This window comes from Phyllobates terribilis, unplaced genomic scaffold, assembly GCF_046119375.1.
Source record: "Phyllobates terribilis strain yellow unplaced genomic scaffold, ASM4611937v1 Scaffold_40__1_contigs__length_11209783, whole genome shotgun sequence".
Classification (NCBI taxonomy): Eukaryota; Metazoa; Chordata; class Amphibia; order Anura; family Dendrobatidae; genus Phyllobates; species Phyllobates terribilis.
The window spans coordinates 4,628,765-4,647,734 of NW_027362800.1; the positions used below are offsets into that span (position 1 = coordinate 4,628,765).

An 18,970-nucleotide genomic window follows, 5' to 3' on the forward strand; every position below is an offset into this window, starting at 1 on the left:
TGTAGTTATTTAGGTGAAAGCTCCAAAATGCTTGCCTAATATGTCTGTTTATCCAAAAGGAAGTATAGAGGGAGAGCTAGATAGATAGCATTGCATTACATTACATTACATGGCAATGCAATGCACAGTTGCTGAAGTTGAACCAAAATGAGCTTGTCATCTGGCTTCTGCAACTTTTAACATGAAAAATCCAATGAGGAGAAGAAAAGCAAAGCCAAAGAGTCCATCCCAAAATCCGACAAACAAGCAAAATGAACAAAAAGCATTGAATTCAATTCTTTCTGATTTTAGAAACTGCATTAAAGAAGGGGTGCACCGGTCCTGGAGATACTGCAATACCAGGTCAATGCGTGGAGTGGACAGAGCAAGCTCTTTTTCCATCTCCCTGTTCTAAAAATCCATTTAATATATGGTCCCCAGATAGGGGACGTATCAGATATTAAACTGATAAGAACAGATACTACACTTGATCTTAGCCAAAAGGCCGAGAAGCGATAACCAGAATTGGTTTCCGACTACGGTGCCACCCAAGGATTCTGAAAAGTCCATTTGTGGAGATGGCCACCTGGACTCCCGTTAAGAAGACATGCTGTCAACCTCTAGATCCCTCACATGCCTGCACTTTTCGGCTTGCTGCTGCTGCAATCCACGCGTTTTAGATCTACATAACTCCACCTCTTTTAGCACAGTACCCTCAACCCCCGGCTGTTCCCACCCGCCTCAACACCGTTGGAAGGGAGGAGAACCAATTAAGGCGGGGGGGGGGGGGTGGAACGAGCAGCTGTCTACCCTTAGCAGGAGGGTTGCTGATTAATTACCTCTCCTGCTGCTGCTGCTGCTGGCTGTCCAGCAGCAGACTGAAGGTGGCTGCTGCTGTGCGCAGGTATATAAAGGCTCAGAGCCTATTATGACACGCGCAGCCAGCGTTCCATTGCCACATTCCGTCTACTGCAGGCGGGATACCTGGATGGCTGAATGTCACTGAGAAGCTCACAGAGACCGCCATAAGCAACAGTTTAAAAGAATGCCACAGACTAATCAACCAAACTTTTTGGGTTGGTTTCTCTTTTATAGTCTGCAGGCATTAAATGAAAGAAGTCAGTGTTCCAGCAGAGGGAGACAACGTTTCAGAAAAGGCATTGTAGCAAACCAAAAAAGAAATTTTAAGCGCAGCAGAGTAACCAGCTCACATACCTGTTAGCTCAGGTGAGTTTAAAAGGCTGCTGTTGATAACAAGGGCATTTGCTAAATAGATGGTGTGTGTGCAACAATATACTGAAAGGTCAATTATATTGTGCAGCTTATCTCACCACCTGTAGTTATTTAGGTGAAAGCTCCAAAATGCTTGCCTAATATGTCTGTTTATCCAAAAGGAAGTATAGAGGGAGAGCTAGATAGATAGCATTGCATTACATTACATTACATGGCAATGCAATGCACAGTTGCTGAAGTTGAACCAAAATGAGCTTGTCATCTGGCTTCTGCAACTTTTAACATGAAAAATCCAATGAGGAGAAGAAAAGCAAAGCCAAAGAGTCCATCCCAAAATCCGACAAACAAGCAAAATGAACAAAAAGCATTGAATTCAATTCTTTCTGATTTTAGAAACTGCATTAAAGAAGGGGTGCACCGGTCCTGGAGATACTGCAATACCAGGTCAATGCGTGGAGTGGACAGAGCAAGCTCTTTTTCCATCTCCCTGTTCTAAAAATCCATTTAATATATGGTCCCCAGATAGGGGACGTATCAGATATTAAACTGATAAGAACAGATACTACACTTGATCTTAGCCAAAAGGCCGAGAAGCGATAACCAGAATTGGTTTCCGACTACGGTGCCACCCAAGGATTCTGAAAAGTCCATTTGTGGAGATGGCCACCTGGACTCCCGTTAAGAAGACATGCTGTCAACCTCTAGATCCCTCACATGCCTGCACTTTTCGGCTTGCTGCTGCTGCAATCCACGCGTTTTAGATCTGCATAACTCCACCTCTTTTAGCACAGTACCCTCAACCCCCGGCTGTTCCCACCCGCCTCAACACCGTTGGAAGGGAGGAGAACCAATTAAGGCGGGGGGGGGGTGGAACGAGCAGCTGTCTACCCTTAGCAGGAGGGTTGCTGATTAATTACCTCTCCTGCTGCTGCTGCTGCTGGCTGTCCAGCAGCAGACTGAAGGTGGCTGCTGCTGTGCGCAGGTATATAAAGGCTCAGAGCCTATTATGACACGCGCAGCCAGCGTTCCATTGCCACATTCCGTCTACTGCAGGCGGGATACCTGGATGGCTGAATGTCACTGAGAAGCTCACAGAGACCGCCATAAGCAACAGTTTAAAAGAATGCCACAGACTAATCAACCAAACTTTTTGGGTTGGTTTCTCTTTTATAGTCTGCAGGCATTAAATGAAAGAAGTCAGTGTTCCAGCAGAGGGAGACAACGTTTCAGAAAAGGCATTGTAGCAAACCAAAAAAGAAATTTTAAGCGCAGCAGAGTAACCAGCTCACATACCTGTTAGCTCAGGTGAGTTTAAAAGGCTGCTGTTGATAACAAGGGCATTTGCTAAATAGATGGTGTGTGTGCAACAATATACTGAAAGGTCAATTATATTGTGCAGCTTATCTCACCACCTGTAGTTATTTAGGTGAAAGCTCCAAAATGCTTGCCTAATATGTCTGTTTATCCAAAAGGAAGTATAGAGGGAAAGCTAGATAGATAGCATTGCATTACATTACATTACATGGCAATGCAATGCACAGTTGCTGAAGTTGAACCAAAATGAGCTTGTCATCTGGCTTCTGCAACTTTTAACATGAAAAATCCAATGAGGAGAAGAAAAGCAAAGCCAAAGAGTCCATCCCAAAATCCGACAAACAAGCAAAATGAACAAAAAGCATTGAATTCAATTCTTTCTGATTTTAGAAACTGCATTAAAGAAGGGGTGCACCGGTCCTGGAGATACTGCAATACCAGGTCAATGCGTGGAGTGGACAGAGCAAGCTCTTTTTCCATCTCCCTGTTCTAAAAATCCATTTAATATATGGTCCCCAGATAGGGGACGTATCAGATATTAAACTGATAAGAACAGATACTACACTTGATCTTAGCCAAAAGGCCGAGAAGCGATAACCAGAATTGGTTTCCGACTACGGTGCCACCCAAGGATTCTGAAAAGTCCATTTGTGGAGATGGCCACCTGGACTCCCGTTAAGAAGACATGCTGTCAACCTCTAGATCCCTCACATGCCTGCACTTTTCGGCTTGCTGCTGCTGCAATCCATGCGTTTTAGATCTGCATAACTCCACCTCTTTTAGCACAGTACCCTCAACCCCCGGCTGTTCCCACCCGCCTCAACACCGTTGGAAGGGAGGAGAACCAATTAAGGCGGGGGGGGGGTGGAACGAGCAGCTGTCTACCCTTAGCAGGAGGGTTGCTGATTAATTACCTCTCCTGCTGCTGCTGCTGCTGGCTGTCCAGCAGCAGACTGAAGGTGGCTGCTGCTGTGCGCAGGTATATAAAGGCTCAGAGCCTATTATGACACGCGCAGCCAGCGTTCCATTGCCACATTCCGTCTACTGCAGGCGGGATACCTGGATGGCTGAATGTCACTGAGAAGCTCACAGAGACCGCCATAAGCAACAGTTTAAAAGAATGCCACAGACTAATCAACCAAACTTTTTGGGTTGGTTTCTCTTTTATAGTCTGCAGGCATTAAATGAAAGAAGTCAGTGTTCCAGCAGAGGGAGACAACGTTTCAGAAAAGGCATTGTAGCAAACCAAAAAAGAAATTTTAAGCGCAGCAGAGTAACCAGCTCACATACCTGTTAGCTCAGGTGAGTTTAAAAGGCTGCTGTTGATAACAAGGGCATTTGCTAAATAGATGGTGTGTGTGCAACAATATACTGAAAGGTCAATTATATTGTGCAGCTTATCTCACCACCTGTAGTTATTTAGGTGAAAGCTCCAAAATGCTTGCCTAATATGTCTGTTTATCCAAAAGGAAGTATAGAGGGAGAGCTAGATAGATAGCATTGCATTACATTACATTACATGGCAATGCAATGCACAGTTGCTGAAGTTGAACCAAAATGAGCTTGTCATCTGGCTTCTGCAACTTTTAACATGAAAAATCCAATGAGGAGAAGAAAAGCAAAGCCAAAGAGTCCATCCCAAAATCCGACAAACAAGCAAAATGAACAAAAAGCATTGAATTCAATTCTTTCTGATTTTAGAAACTGCATTAAAGAAGGGGTGCACCGGTCCTGGAGATACTGCAATACCAGGTCAATGCGTGGAGTGGACAGAGCAAGCTCTTTTTCCATCTCCCTGTTCTAAAAATCCATTTAATATATGGTCCCCAGATAGGGGACGTATCAGATATTAAACTGATAAGAACAGATACTACACTTGATCTTAGCCAAAAGGCCGAGAAGCGATAACCAGAATTGGTTTCCGACTACGGTGCCACCCAAGGATTCTGAAAAGTCCATTTGTGGAGATGGCCACCTGGACTCCCATTAAGAAGACATGCTGTCAACCTCTAGATCCCTCACATGCCTGCACTTTTCGGCTTGCTGCTGCTGCAATCCACGCGTTTTAGATCTGCATAACTCCACCTCTTTTAGCACAGTACCCTCAACCCCCGGCTGTTCCCACCCGCCTCAACACCGTTGGAAGGGAGGAGAACCAATTAAGGTGGGGGGGGGGGTGGAACGAGCAGCTGTCTACCCTTAGCAGGAGGGTTGCTGATTAATTACCTCTCCTGCTGCTGCTGCTGCTGGCTGTCCAGCAGCAGACTGAAGGTGGCTGCTGCTGTGCGCAGGTATATAAAGGCTCAGAGCCTATTATGACACGCGCAGCCAGCGTTCCATTGCCACATTCCGTCTACTGCAGGCGGGATACCTGGATGGCTGAATGTCACTGAGAAGCTCACAGAGACCGCCATAAGCAACAGTTTAAAAGAATGCCACAGACTAATCAACCAAACTTTTTGGGTTGGTTTCTCTTTTATAGTCTGCAGGCATTAAATGAAAGAAGTCAGTGTTCCAGCAGAGGGAGACAACGTTTCAGAAAAGGCATTGTAGCAAACCAAAAAAGAAATTTTAAGCGTAGCAGAGTAACCAGCTCACATACCTGTTAGCTCAGGTGAATTTAAAAGGCTGCTGTTGATAACAAGGGCATTTGCTAAATAGATGGTGTGTGTGCAACAATATACTGAAAGGTCAATTATATTGTGCAGCTTATCTCACCACCTGTAGTTATTTAGGTGAAAGCTCCAAAATGCTTGCCTAATATGTCTGTTTATCCAAAAGGAAGTATAGAGGGAGAGCTAGATAGATAGCATTGCATTACATTACATTACATGGCAATGCAATGCACAGTTGCTGAAGTTGAACCAAAATGAGCTTGTCATCTGGCTTCTGCAACTTTTAACATGAAAAATCCAATGAGGAGAAGAAAAGCAAAGCCAAAGAGTCCATCCCAAAATCCGACAAACAAGCAAAATGAACAAAAAGCATTGAATTCAATTCTTTCTGATTTTAGAAACTGCATTAAAGAAGGGGTGCACCGGTCCTGGAGATACTGCAATACCAGGTCAATGCGTGGAGTGGACAGAGCAAGCTCTTTTTCCATCTCCCTGTTCTAAAAATCCATTTAATATATGGTCCCCAGATAGGGGACGTATCAGATATTAAACTGATAAGAAGAGATACTACACTTGATCTTAGCCAAAAGGCCGAGAAGCGATAACCAGAATTGGTTTCCGACTACGGTGCCACCCAAGGATTCTGAAAAGTCCATTTGTGGAGATGGCCACCTGGACTCCCGTTAAGAAGACATGCTGTCAACCTCTAGATCCCTCACATGCCTGCACTTTTCGGCTTGCTGCTGCTGCAATCCACGCGTTTTAGATCTGCATAACTCCACCTCTTTTAGCACAGTACCCTCAACCCCCGGCTGTTCCCACCCGCCTCAACACCGTTGGAAGGGAGGAGAACCAATTAAGGCGGGGGGGGGGGGTGGAACGAGCAGCTGTCTACCCTTAGCAGGAGGGTTGCTGATTAATTACCTCTCCTGCTGCTGCTGCTGCTGGCTGTCCAGCAGCAGACTGAAGGTGGTTGCTGCTGTGCGCAGGTATATAAAGGCTCAGAGCCTATTATGACACGCGCAGCCAGCGTTCCATTGCCACATTCCGTCTACTGCAGGCGGGATACCTGGATGGCTGAATGTCACTGAGAAGCTCACAGAGACCGCCATAAGCAACAGTTTAAAAGAATGCCACAGACTAATCAACCAAACTTTTTGGGTTGGTTTCTCTTTTATAGTCTGCAGGCATTAAATGAAAGAAGTCAGTGTTCCAGCAGAGGGAGACAACGTTTCAGAAAAGGCATTGTAGCAAACCAAAAAAGAAATTTTAAGCGCAGCAGAGTAACCAGCTCACATACCTGTTAGCTCAGGTGAGTTTAAAAGGCTGCTGTTGATAACAAGGGCATTTGCTAAATAGATGGTGTGTGTGCAACAATATACTGAAAGGTCAATTATATTGTGCAGCTTATCTCACCACCTGTAGTTATTTAGGTGAAAGCTCCAAAATGCTTGCCTAATATGTCTGTTTATCCAAAAGGAAGTATAGAGGGAGAGCTAGATAGATAGCATTGCATTACATTACATTACATGGCAATGCAATGCACAGTTGCTGAAGTTGAACCAAAATGAGCTTGTCATCTGGCTTCTGCAACTTTTAACATGAAAAATCCAATGAGGAGAAGAAAAGCAAAGCCAAAGAGTCCATCCCAAAATCCGACAAACAAGCAAAATGAACAAAAAGCATTGAATTCAATTCTTTCTGATTTTAGAAACTGCATTAAAGAAGGGGTGCACCGGTCCTGGAGATACTGCAATACCAGGTCAATGCGTGGAGTGGACAGAGCAAGCTCTTTTTCCATCTCCCTGTTCTAAAAATCCATTTAATATATGGTCCCCAGATAGGGGACGTATCAGATATTAAACTGATAAGAACAGATACTACACTTGATCTTAGCCAAAAGGCCGAGAAGCGATAACCAGAATTCCTTTCCGACTACGGTGCCACCCAAGGATTCTGAAAAGTCCATTTGTGGAGATGGCCACCTGGACTCCCGTTAAGAAGACATGCTGTCAACCTCTAGATCCCTCACATGCCTGCACTTTTCGGCTTGCTGCTGCTGCAATCCACGCGTTTTAGATCTGCATAACTCCACCTCTTTTAGCACAGTACCCTCAACCCCCGGCTGTTCCCACCCGCCTCAACACCGTTGGAAGGGAGGAGAACCAATTAAGGCGGGGGGGGGGGGGGTGGAACGAGCAGCTGTCTACCCTTAGCAGGAGGGTTGCTGATTAATTACCTCTCCTGCTGCTGCTGCTGCTGGCTGTCCAGCAGCAGACTGAAGGTGGCTGCTGCTGTGCGCAGGTATATAAAGGCTCAGAGCCTATTATGACATGCGCAGCCAGCGTTCCATTGCCACATTCCGTCTACTGCAGGCGGGATACCTGGATGGCTGAATGTCACTGAGAAGCTCACAGAGACCGCCATAAGCAACAGTTTAAAAGAATGCCACAGACTAATCAACCAAACTTTTTGGGTTGGTTTCTCTTTTATAGTCTGCAGGCATTAAATGAAAGAAGTCAGTGTTCCAGCAGAGGGAGACAACGTTTCAGAAAAGGCATTGTAGCAAACCAAAAAAGAAATTTTAAGCGCAGCAGAGTAACCAGCTCACATACCTGTTAGCTCAGGTGAGTTTAAAAGGCTGCTGTTGATAACAAGGGCATTTGCTAAATAGATGGTGTGTGTGCAACAATATACTGAAAGGTCAATTATATTGTGCAGCTTATCTCACCACCTGTAGTTATTTAGGTGAAAGCTCCAAAATGCTTGCCTAATATGTCTGTTTATCCAAAAGGAAGTATAGAGGGAGAGCTAGATAGATAGCATTGCATTACATTACATTACATGGCAATGCAATGCACAGTTGCTGAAGTTGAACCAAAATGAGCTTGTCATCTGGCTTCTGCAACTTTTAACATGAAAAATCCAATGAGGAGAAGAAAAGCAAAGCCAAAGAGTCCATCCCAAAATCCGACAAACAAGCAAAATGAACAAAAAGCATTGAATTCAATTCTTTCTGATTTTAGAAACTGCATTAAAGAAGGGGTGCACCGGTCCTGGAGATACTGCAATACCAGGTCAATGCGTGGAGTGGACAGAGCAAGCTCTTTTTCCATCTCCCTGTTCTAAAAATCCATTTAATATATGGTCCCCAGATAGGGGACGTATCAGATATTAAACTGATAAGAACAGATACTACACTTGATCTTAGCCAAAAGGCCGAGAAGCGATAACCAGAATTGGTTTCCGACTACGGTGCCACCCAAGGATTCTGAAAAGTCCATTTGTGGAGATGGCCACCTGGACTCCCGTTAAGAAGACATGCTGTCAACCTCTAGATCCCTCACATGCCTGCACTTTTCGGCTTGCTGCTGCTGCAATCCACGCGTTTTAGATCTGCATAACTCCACCTACTTTAGCACAGTACCCTCAACCCCCGGCTGTTCCCACCCGCTTCAACACCGTTGGAAGGGAGGAGAACCAATTAAGGCGGGGGGGGGGTGGAACGAGCAGCTGTCTACCCTTAGCAGGAGGGTTGCTGATTAATTACCTCTCCTGCTGCTGCTGCTGCTGGCTGTCCAGCAGCAGACTGAAGGTGGCTGCTGCTGTGCGCAGGTATATAAAGGCTCAGAGCCTATTATGACACGCGCAGCCAGCGTTCCATTGCCACATTCCGTCTACTGCAGGCGGGATACCTGGATGGCTGAATGTCACTGAGAAGCTCACAGAGACCGCCATAAGCAACAGTTTAAAAGAATGCCACAGACTAATCAACCAAACTTTTTGGGTTGGTTTCTCTTTTATAGTCTGCAGGCATTAAATGAAAGAAGTCAGTGTTCCAGCAGAGGGAGACAACGTTTCAGAAAAGGCATTGTAGCAAACCAAAAAAGAAATTTTAAGCGCAGCAGAGTAACCAGCTCACATACCTGTTAGCTCAGGTGAGTTTAAAAGGCTGCTGTTGATAACAAGGGCATTTGCTAAATAGATGGTGTGTGTGCAACAATATACTGAAAGGTCAATTATATTGTGCAGCTTATCTCACCACCTGTAGTTATTTAGGTGAAAGCTCCAAAATGCTTGCCTAATATGTCTGTTTATCCAAAAGGAAGTATAGAGGGAGAGCTAGATAGATAGCATTGCATTACATTACATTACATGGCAATGCAATGCACAGTTGCTGAAGTTGAACCAAAATGAGCTTGTCATCTGGCTTCTGCAACTTTTAACATGAAAAATCCAATGAGGAGAAGAAAAGCAAAGCCAAAGAGTCCATCCCAAAATCCGACAAACAAGCAAAATGAACAAAAAGCATTGAATTCAATTCTTTCTGATTTTAGAAACTGCATTAAAGAAGGGGTGCACCGGTCCTGGAGATACTGCAATACCAGGTCAATGCGTGGAGTGGACAGAGCAAGCTCTTTTTCCATCTCCCTGTTCTAAAAATCCATTTAATATATGGTCCCCAGATAGGGGACGTATCAGATATTAAACTGATAAGAACAGATACTACACTTGATCTTAGCCAAAAGGCCGAGAAGCGATAACCAGAATTGGTTTCCGACTACGGTGCCACCCAAGGATTCTGAAAAGTCCATTTGTGGAGATGGCCACCTGGACTCCCGTTAAGAAGACATGCTGTCAACCTCTAGATCCCTCACATGCCTGCACTTTTCGGCTTGCTGCTGCTGCAATCCACGCGTTTTAGATCTGCATAACTCCACCTCTTTTAGCACAGTACCCTCAACCCCCGGCTGTTCCCACCCGCCTCAACACCATTGGAAGGGAGGAGAACCAATTAAGGCGGGGGGGGGGGTGGAACGAGCAGCTGTCTACCCTTAGCAGGAGGGTTGCTGATTAATTACCTCTCCTGCTGCTGCTGCTGCTGGCTGTCCAGCAGCAGACTGAAGGTGGCTGCTGCTGTGCGCAGGTATATAAAGGCTCAGAGCCTATTATGACACGCGCAGCCAGCGTTCCATTGCCACATTCCGTCTACTGCAGGCGGGATACCTGGATGGCTGAATGTCACTGAGAAGCTCACAGAGACCGCCATAAGCAACAGTTTAAAAGAATGCCACAGACTAATCAACCAAACTTTTTGGGTTGGTTTCTCTTTTATAGTCTGCAGGCATTAAATGAAAGAAGTCAGTGTTCCAGCAGAGGGAGACAACGTTTCAGAAAAGGCATTGTAGCAAACCAAAAAAGAAATTTTAAGCGCAGCAGAGTAACCAGCTCACATACCTGTTAGCTCAGGTGAGTTTAAAAGGCTGCTGTTGATAACAAGGGCATTTGCTAAATAGATGGTGTGTGTGCAACAATATACTGAAAGGTCAATTATATTGTGCAGCTTATCTCACCACCTGTAGTTATTTAGGTGAAAGCTCCAAAATGCTTGCCTAATATGTCTGTTTATCCAAAAGGAAGTATAGAGGGAGAGCTAGATAGATAGCATTGCATTACATTACATTACATGGCAATGCAATGCACAGTTGCTGAAGTTGAACCAAAATGAGCTTGTCATCTGGCTTCTGCAACTTTTAACATGAAAAATCCAATGAGGAGAAGAAAAGCAAAGCCAAAGAGTCCATCCCAAAATCCGACAAACAAGCAAAATGAACAAAAAGCATTGAATTCAATTCTTTCTGATTTTAGAAACTGCATTAAAGAAGGGGTGCACCAGTCCTGGAGATACTGCAATACCAGGTCAATGCGTGGAGTGGACAGAGCAAGCTCTTTTTCCATCTCCCTGTTCTAAAAATCCATTTAATATATGGTCCCCAGATAGGGGACATATCAGATATTAAACTGATAAGAACAGATACTACACTTGATCTTAGCCAAAAGGCCGAGAAGCGATAACCAGAATTGGTTTCCGACTACGGTGCCACCCAAGGATTCTGAAAAGTCCATTTGTGGAGATGGCCACCTGGACTCCCGTTAAGAAGACATGCTGTCAACCTCTAGATCCCTCACATGCCTGCACTTTTCGGCTTGCTGCTGCTGCAATCCACGCGTTTTAGATCTGCATAACTCCACCTCTTTTAGCACAGTACCCTCAACCCCCGGCTGTTCCCACCCGCCTCAACACCGTTGGAAGGGAGGAGAACCAATTAAGGCGGGGGGGGGGGAGGGTGGAACGAGCAGCTGTCTACCCTTAGCAGGAGGGTTGCTGATTAATTACCTCTCCTGCTGCTGCTGCTGCTGGCTGTCCAGCAGCAGACTGAAGGTGGCTGCTGCTGTGCGCAGGTATATAAAGGCTCAGAGCCTATTATGACACGCGCAGCCAGCGTTCCATTGCCACATTCCGTCTACTGCAGGCGGGATACCTGGATGGCTGAATGTCACTGAGAAGCTCACAGAGACCGCCATAAGCAACAGTTTAAACGAATGCCACAGACTAATCAACCAAACTTTTTGGGTTGGTTTCTCTTTTATAGTCTGCAGGCATTAAATGAAAGAAGTCAGTGTTCCAGCAGAGGGAGACAACGTTTCAGAAAAGGCATTGTAGCAAACCAAAAAAGAAATTTTAAGCGCAGCAGAGTAACCAGCTCACATACCTGTTAGCTCAGGTGAGTTTAAAAGGCTGCTGTTGATAACAAGGGCATTTGCTAAATAGATGGTGTGTGTGCAACAATATACTGAAAGGTCAATTATATTGTGCAGCTTATCTCACCACCTGTAGTTATTTAGGTGAAAGCTCCAAAATGCTTGCCTAATATGTCTGTTTATCCAAAAGGAAGTATAGAGGGAGAGCTAGATAGATAGCATTGCATTACATTACATTACATGGCAATGCAATGCACAGTTGCTGAAGTTGAACCAAAATGAGCTTGTCATCTGGCTTCTGCAACTTTTAACATGAAAAATCCAATGAGGAGAAGAAAAGCAAAGCCAAAGAATCCATCCCAAAATCCGACAAACAAGCAAAATGAACAAAAAGCATTGAATTCAATTCTTTCTGATTTTAGAAACTGCATTAAAGAAGGGGTGCACCGGTCCTGGAGATACTGCAATACCAGGTCAATGCGTGGAGTGGACAGAGCAAGCTCTTTTTCCATCTCCCTGTTCTAAAAATCCATTTAATATATGGTCCCCAGATAGGGGACGTATCAGATATTAAACTGATAAGAACAGATACTACACTTGATCTTAGCCAAAAGGCCGAGAAGCGATAACCAGAATTGGTTTCCGACTACGGTGCCACCCAAGGATTCTGAAAAGTCCATTTGTGGAGATGGCCACCTGGACTCCCGTTAAGAAGACATGCTGTCAACCTCTAGATCCCTCACATGCCTGCACTTTTCGGCTTGCTGCTGCTGCAATCCACGCGTTTTAGATCTGCATAACTCCACCTCTTTTAGCACAGTACCCTCAACCCCCGGCTGTTCCCACCCGCCTCAACACCGTTGGAAGGGAGGAGAACCAATTAAGGCGGGGGGGGGGGTGGAACGAGCAGCTGTCTACCCTTAGCAGTAGGGTTGCTGATTAATTATCTCTCCTGCTGCTGCTGCTGCTGGCTGTCCAGCAGCAGACTGAAGGTGGCTGCTGCTGTGCGCAGGTATATAAAGGCTCAGAGCCTATTATGACACGCGCAGCCAGCGTTCCATTGCCACATTCCGTCTACTGCAGGCGGGATACCTGGATGGCTGAATGTCACTGAGAAGCTCACAGAGACCGCCATAAGCAACAGTTTAAAAGAATGCCACAGACTAATCAACCAAACTTTTTGGGATGGTTTCTCTTTTATAGTCTGCAGGCATTAAATGAAAGAAGTCAGTGTTCCAGCAGAGGGAGACAACGTTTCAGAAAAGGCATTGTAGCAAACCAAAAAAGAAATTTTAAGCGCAGCAGAGTAACCAGCTCACATACCTGTTAGCTCAGGTGAGTTTAAAAGGCTGCTGTTGATAACAAGGGCATTTGCTAAATAGATGGTGTGTATGCAACAATATACTGAAAGGTCAATTATATTGTGCAGCTTATCTCACCACCTGTAGTTATTTAGGTGAAAGCTCCAAAATGCTTGCCTAATATGTCTGTTTATCCAAAAGGAAGTATAGAGGGAGAGCTAGATAGATAGCATTGCATTACATTACATTACATGGCAATGCAATGCACAGTTGCTGAAGTTGAACCAAAATGAGCTTGTCATCTGGCTTCTGCAACTTTTAACATGAAAAATCCAATGAGGAGAAGAAAAGCAAAGCCAAAGAGTCCATCCCAAAATCCGACAAACAAGCAAAATGAACAAAAAGCATTGAATTCAATTCTTTCTGATTTTAGAAACTGCATTAAAGAAGGGGTGCACCGGTCCTGGAGATACTGCAATACCAGGTCAATGCGTGGAGTGGACAGAGCAAGCTCTTTTTCCATCTCCCTGTTCTAAAAATCCATTTAATATATGGTCCCCAGATAGGGGACGTATCAGATATTAAACTGATAAGAACAGATACTACACTTGATCTTAGCCAAAAGGCCGAGAAGCGATAACCAGAATTGGTTTCCGACTACGGTGCCACCCAAGGATTCTGAAAAGTCCATTTGTGGAGATGGCCACCTGGACTCCCGTTAAGAAGACATGCTGTCAACCTCTAGATCCCTCACATGCCTGCACTTTTCGGCTTGCTGCTGCTGCAATCCACGCGTTTTAGATCTGCATAACTCCACCTCTTTTAGCACAGTACCCTCAACCCCCGGCTGTTCCCACCCGCCTCAACACCGTTGGAAGGGAGGAGAACCAATTAAGGCGGGGGGGGGGTGGAACGAGCAGCTGTCTACCCTTAGCAGGAGGGTTGCTGATTAATTACCTCTCCTGCTGCTGCTGCTGGCTGTCCAGCAGCAGACTGAAGGTGGCTGCTGCTGTGCGCAGGTATATAAAGGCTCAGAGCCTATTATGACACGCGCAGCCAGCGTTCCATTGCCACATTCCGTCTACTGCAGGCGGGATACCTGGATGGCTGAATGTCACTGAGAAGCTCACAGAGACCGCCATAAGCAACAGTTTAAAAGAATGCCACAGACTAATCAACCAAACTTTTTGGGTTGGTTTCTCTTTTATAGTCTGCAGGCATTAAATGAAAGAAGTCAGTGTTCCAGCAGAGGGAGACAACGTTTCAGAAAAGGCATTGTAGCAAACCAAAAAAGAAATTTTAAGCGCAGCAGAGTAACCAGCTCACATACCTGTTAGCTCAGGTGAGTTTAAAAGGCTGCTGTTGATAACAAGGGCATTTGCTAAATAGATGGTGTGTGTGCAACAATATACTGAAAGGTCAATTATATTGTGCAGCTTATCTCACCACCTGTAGTTATTTAGGTGAAAGCTCCAAAATGCTTGCCTAATATGTCTGTTTATCCAAAAGGAAGTATAGAGGGAGAGCTAGATAGATAGCATTGCATTACATTACATTACATGGCAATGCAATGCACAGTTGCTGAAGTTGAACCAAAATGAGCTTGTCATCTGGCTTCTGCAACTTTTAACATGAAAAATCCAATGAGGAGAAGAAAAGCAAAGCCAAAGAGTCCATCCCAAAATCCGACCAACAAGCAAAATGAACAAAAAGCATTGAATTCAATTCTTTCTGATTTTAGAAACTGCATTAAAGAAGGGGTGCACTGGTCCTGGAGATACTGCAATACCAGGTCAATGCGTGGAGTGGACAGAGCAAGCTCTTTTTCCATCTCCCTGTTCTAAAAATCCATTTAATATATGGTCCCCAGATAGGGGACGTATCAGATATTAAACTGATAAGAACAGATACTACACTTGATCTTAGCCAAAAGGCCGAGAAGCGATAACCAGAATTGGTTTCCGACTACGGTGCCACCCAAGGATTCTGAAAAGTCCATTTGTGGAGATGGCCACCTGGACTCCCGTTAAGAAGACATGCTGTCAACCTCTAGATCCCTCACATGCCTGCACTTTTCGGCTTGCTGCTGCTGCAATCCACGCGTTTTAGATCTGCATAACTCCACCTCTTTTAGCACAGTACCCTCAACCCCCGGCTGTTCCCACCCGCCTCAACACCGTTGGAAGGGAGGAGAACCAATTAAGGCGGGGGGGGGGTGGAACGAGCAGCTGTCTACCCTTAGCAGGAGGGTTGCTGATTAATTACCTCTCCTGCTGCTGCTGCTGCTGGCTGTCCAGCAGCAGACTGAAGGTGGCTGCTGCTGTGCGCAGGTATATAAAGGCTCAGAGCCTATTATGACACGCGCAGCCAGCGTTCCATTGCCACATTCCGTCTACTGCAGGCGGGATACCTGGATGGCTGAATGTCACTGAGAAGCTCACAGAGACCGCCATAAGCAACAGTTTAAAAGAATGCCACAGACTAATCAACCAAACTTTTTGGGTTGGTTTCTCTTTTATAGTCTGCAGGCATTAAATGAAAGAAGTCAGTGTTCCAGCAGAGGGAGACAACGTTTCAGAAAAGGCATTGTAGCAAACCAAAAAAGAAATTTTAAGCGCAGCAGAGTAACCAGCTCACATACCTGTTAGCTCAGGTGAGTTTAAAAGGCTGCTGTTGATAACAAGGGCATTTGCTAAATAGATGGTGTGTGTGCAACAATATACTGAAAGGTCAATTATATTGTGCAGCTTATCTCACCACCTGTAGTTATTTAGGTGAAAGCTCCAAAATGCTTGCCTAATATGTCTGTTTATCCAAAAGGAAGTATAGAGGGAGAGCTAGATAGATAGCATTGCATTACATTACATTACATGGCAATGCAATGCACAGTTGCTGAAGTTGAACCAAAATGAGCTTGTCATCTGGCTTCTGCAACTTTTAACATGAAAAATCCAATGAGGAGAAGAAAAGCAAAGCCAAAGAGTCCATCCCAAAATCCGACAAACAAGCAAAATGAACAAAAAGCATTGAATTCAATTCTTTCTGATTTTAGAAACTGCATTAAAGAAGGGGTGCACCGGTCCTGGAGATACTGCAATACCAGGTCAATGCGTGGAGTGGACAGAGCAAGCTCTTTTTCCATCTCCCTGTTCTAAAATTCCATTTAATATATGGTCCCCAGATAGGGGACGTATCAGATATTAAACTGATAAGAACAGATACTACACTTGATCTTAGCCAAAAGGCCGAGAAGCGATAACCAGAATTGGTTTCCGACTACGGTGCCACCCAAGGATTCTGAAAAGTCCATTTGTGGAGATGGCCACCTGGACTCCCGTTAAGAAGACATGCTGTCAACCTCTAGATCCCTCACATGCCTGCACTTTTCGGCTTGCTGCTGCTGCAATCCACGCGTTTTAGATCTGCATAACTCCACCTCTTTTAGCACAGTACCCTCAACCCCCGGCTGTTCCCACCCGCCTCAACACCGTTGGAAGGGAGGAGAACCAATTAAGGCGGGGGGGGGGGTGGAACGAGCAGCTGTCTACCCTTAGCAGGAGGGTTGCTGATTAATTACCTCTCCTGCTGCTGCTGCTGCTGGCTGTCCAGCAGCAGACTGAAGGTGGCTGCTGCTGTGCGCAGGTATATAAAGGCTCAGAGCCTATTATGACACGCGCAGCCAGCGTTCCATTGCCACATTCCGTCTACTGCAGGCGGGATACCTGGATGGCTGAATGTCACTGAGAAGCTCACAGAGACCGCCATAAGCAACAGTTTAAAAGAATGCCACAGACTAATCAACCAAACTTTTTGGGTTGGTTTCTCTTTTATAGTCTGCAGGCATTAAATGAAAGAAGTCAGTGTTCCAGCAGAGGGAGACAACGTTTCAGAAAAGGCATTGTAGCAAACCAAAAAAGAAATTTTAAGCGCAGCAGAGTAACCAGCTCACATACCTGTTAGCTCAGGTGAGTTTAAAAGGCTGCTGTTGATAACAAGGGCATTTGCTAAATAGATGGTGTGTGTGCAACAATATACTGAAAGGTCAATTATATTGTGCAGCTTATCTCACCACCTGTAGTTATTTAGGTGAAAGCTCCAAAATGCTTGCCTAATATGTCTGTTTATCCAAAAGGAAGTATAGAGGGAGAGCTAGATAGATAGCATTGCATTACATTACATTACATGGCAATGCAATGCACAGTTGCTGAAGTTGAACCAAAATGAGCTTGTCATCTGGCTTCTGCAACTTTTAACATGAAAAATCCAATGAGGAGAAGAAAAGCAAAGCCAAAGAGTCCATCCCAAAATCCGACAAACAAGCAAAATGAACAAAAAGCATTGAATTCAATTCTTTCTGATTTTAGAAACTGCATTAAAGAAGGGGTGCACCGGTCCTGGAGATACTGCAATACCAGGTCAATGCGTGGAGTGGACAGAGCAAGCTCTTTTTCCATCTCCCTGTTCTAAAAATCCATTTAATATATGGTCCCCAGATAGGGGACGTATCAGATATTAAACTGATAAGAACAGATACTACACTTGATCTTAGCCAAAAGGCCGAGAAGCGATAACCAGAATTGGTTTCCGACTACGGTGCCACCCAAGGATTCTGAAAAGTCCATTTGTGGAGATGGCCACCTGGACTCCCGTTAAGAAGACATGCTGTCAACCTCTAGATCCCTCACATGCCTGCACTTTTCGGCTTGCTGCTGCTGCAATCCACGCGTTTTAGATCTGCATAACTCCACCTCTTTTAGCACAGTACCCTCAACCCCCGGCTGTTCCCACCCGCCTCAACACCGTTGGAAGGGAGGAGAACCAATTAAGGCGGGGGGGGGGGTGGAACGAGCAGCTGTCTACCCTTAGCAGGAGGGTTGCTGATTAATTACCTCTCCTGCTGCTGCTGCTGCTGGCTGTCCAGCAGCAGACTGAAGGTGGCTGCTGCTGTGCGCAGGTATATAAAGGCTCAGAGCCTATTATGACACGCGCAGCCAGCGTTCCATTGCCACATTCCGTCTACTGCAGGCGGGATACCTGGATGGCTGAATGTCACTGAGAAGCTCACAGAGACCGCCATAAGCAACAGTTTAAAAGAATGCCACAGACTAATCAACCAAACTTTTTGGGTTGGTTTCTCTTTTATAGTCTGCAGGCATTAAATGAAAGAAGTCAGTGTTCCAGCAGAGGGAGACAACGTTTCAGAAAAGGCATTGTAGCAAACCAAAAAAGAAATTTTAAGCGCAGCAGAGTAACCAGCTCACATACCTGTTAGCTCAGGTGAGTTTAAAAGGCTGCTGTTGATAACAAGGGCATTTGCTAAATAGATGGTGTGTGTGCAACAATATACTGAAAGGTCAATTATATTGTGCAGCTTATCTCACCACCTGTAGTTATTTAGGTGAAAGCTCCAAAATGCTTGCCTAATATGTCTGTTTATCCAAAAGGAAGTATAGAGGGAGAGCTAGATAGATAGCATTGCATTACATTACATTACATGGCAATGCAATGCACAGTTGCTGAAGTTGAACCAAAATGAGCTTGTCATCTGGCTTCTGCAACTTTTAACATGAAAAATCCAATGAGGAGAAGAAAAGCAAAGCCAAAGAGTCCATCCCAAAATCCGACAAACAAGCAAAATGAACAAAAAGCATTGAATTCAATTCTTTCTGATTTTAGAAACTGCATTAAAGAAGGGGTGCACCGGTCCTGGAGATACTGCAATACCAGGTCAATGCGTGGAGTGGACAGAGCAAGCTCTTTTTCCATCTCCCTGTTCTAAAAATCCATTTAATATATGGTCCCCAGATAGGGGACGTATCAGATATTAAACTGATAAGAACAGATACTACACTTGATCTTAGCCAAAAGGCCGAGAAGCGATAACCAGAATTGGTTTCCGACTACGGTGCCACCCAAGGATTCTGAAAAGTCCATTTGTGGAGATGGCCACCTGGACTCCCGTTAAGAAGACATGCTGTCAACCTC

The 18,970-nt window shown here is 45.0% G+C and overlaps 15 non-coding genes across 15 annotated transcripts; all 15 read right to left on the reverse strand.

Annotated features, from left to right (window-relative positions):
• Nucleotides 1–305: 305 nt before the first annotated feature.
• LOC141187512 (U2 spliceosomal RNA) lies at nucleotides 306–496 on the reverse strand. Its single transcript, XR_012261691.1, has one exon. It is a non-coding gene; the product is annotated as a U2 spliceosomal RNA (small nuclear RNA).
• Nucleotides 497–1,619: 1,123 nt separating this feature from the next.
• LOC141187513 (U2 spliceosomal RNA) lies at nucleotides 1,620–1,810 on the reverse strand. Its single transcript, XR_012261692.1, has one exon. It is a non-coding gene; the product is annotated as a U2 spliceosomal RNA (small nuclear RNA).
• A 1,120-nt stretch (nucleotides 1,811–2,930) lies between these two features.
• Nucleotides 2,931–3,121, reverse strand: LOC141187514 (U2 spliceosomal RNA). The gene has a single exon (XR_012261693.1). It is a non-coding gene; the product is annotated as a U2 spliceosomal RNA (small nuclear RNA).
• Nucleotides 3,122–4,241: 1,120 nt separating this feature from the next.
• LOC141187515 (U2 spliceosomal RNA) lies at nucleotides 4,242–4,432 on the reverse strand. The gene has a single exon (XR_012261694.1). It is a non-coding gene; the product is annotated as a U2 spliceosomal RNA (small nuclear RNA).
• A 1,121-nt stretch (nucleotides 4,433–5,553) lies between these two features.
• Nucleotides 5,554–5,744, reverse strand: LOC141185334 (U2 spliceosomal RNA). The gene has a single exon (XR_012260006.1). It is a non-coding gene; the product is annotated as a U2 spliceosomal RNA (small nuclear RNA).
• A 1,122-nt stretch (nucleotides 5,745–6,866) lies between these two features.
• On the reverse strand, nucleotides 6,867–7,057 carry LOC141187516 (U2 spliceosomal RNA). Its single transcript, XR_012261695.1, has one exon. It is a non-coding gene; the product is annotated as a U2 spliceosomal RNA (small nuclear RNA).
• A 1,124-nt stretch (nucleotides 7,058–8,181) lies between these two features.
• Nucleotides 8,182–8,372, reverse strand: LOC141187518 (U2 spliceosomal RNA). The gene has a single exon (XR_012261696.1). It is a non-coding gene; the product is annotated as a U2 spliceosomal RNA (small nuclear RNA).
• Nucleotides 8,373–9,492: 1,120 nt separating this feature from the next.
• Nucleotides 9,493–9,683, reverse strand: LOC141187519 (U2 spliceosomal RNA). The gene has a single exon (XR_012261697.1). It is a non-coding gene; the product is annotated as a U2 spliceosomal RNA (small nuclear RNA).
• Nucleotides 9,684–10,804: 1,121 nt separating this feature from the next.
• On the reverse strand, nucleotides 10,805–10,995 carry LOC141184127 (U2 spliceosomal RNA). Its single transcript, XR_012258912.1, has one exon. It is a non-coding gene; the product is annotated as a U2 spliceosomal RNA (small nuclear RNA).
• Nucleotides 10,996–12,120: 1,125 nt separating this feature from the next.
• On the reverse strand, nucleotides 12,121–12,311 carry LOC141187520 (U2 spliceosomal RNA). Its single transcript, XR_012261698.1, has one exon. It is a non-coding gene; the product is annotated as a U2 spliceosomal RNA (small nuclear RNA).
• Nucleotides 12,312–13,432: 1,121 nt separating this feature from the next.
• On the reverse strand, nucleotides 13,433–13,623 carry LOC141187521 (U2 spliceosomal RNA). The gene has a single exon (XR_012261699.1). It is a non-coding gene; the product is annotated as a U2 spliceosomal RNA (small nuclear RNA).
• A 1,117-nt stretch (nucleotides 13,624–14,740) lies between these two features.
• On the reverse strand, nucleotides 14,741–14,931 carry LOC141186402 (U2 spliceosomal RNA). The gene has a single exon (XR_012260684.1). It is a non-coding gene; the product is annotated as a U2 spliceosomal RNA (small nuclear RNA).
• Nucleotides 14,932–16,051: 1,120 nt separating this feature from the next.
• LOC141184500 (U2 spliceosomal RNA) lies at nucleotides 16,052–16,242 on the reverse strand. The gene has a single exon (XR_012259249.1). It is a non-coding gene; the product is annotated as a U2 spliceosomal RNA (small nuclear RNA).
• Nucleotides 16,243–17,363: 1,121 nt separating this feature from the next.
• Nucleotides 17,364–17,554, reverse strand: LOC141187522 (U2 spliceosomal RNA). The gene has a single exon (XR_012261700.1). It is a non-coding gene; the product is annotated as a U2 spliceosomal RNA (small nuclear RNA).
• A 1,121-nt stretch (nucleotides 17,555–18,675) lies between these two features.
• LOC141187524 (U2 spliceosomal RNA) lies at nucleotides 18,676–18,866 on the reverse strand. Its single transcript, XR_012261702.1, has one exon. It is a non-coding gene; the product is annotated as a U2 spliceosomal RNA (small nuclear RNA).
• Between the last annotated feature and the right edge of the window lie 104 nt (nucleotides 18,867–18,970).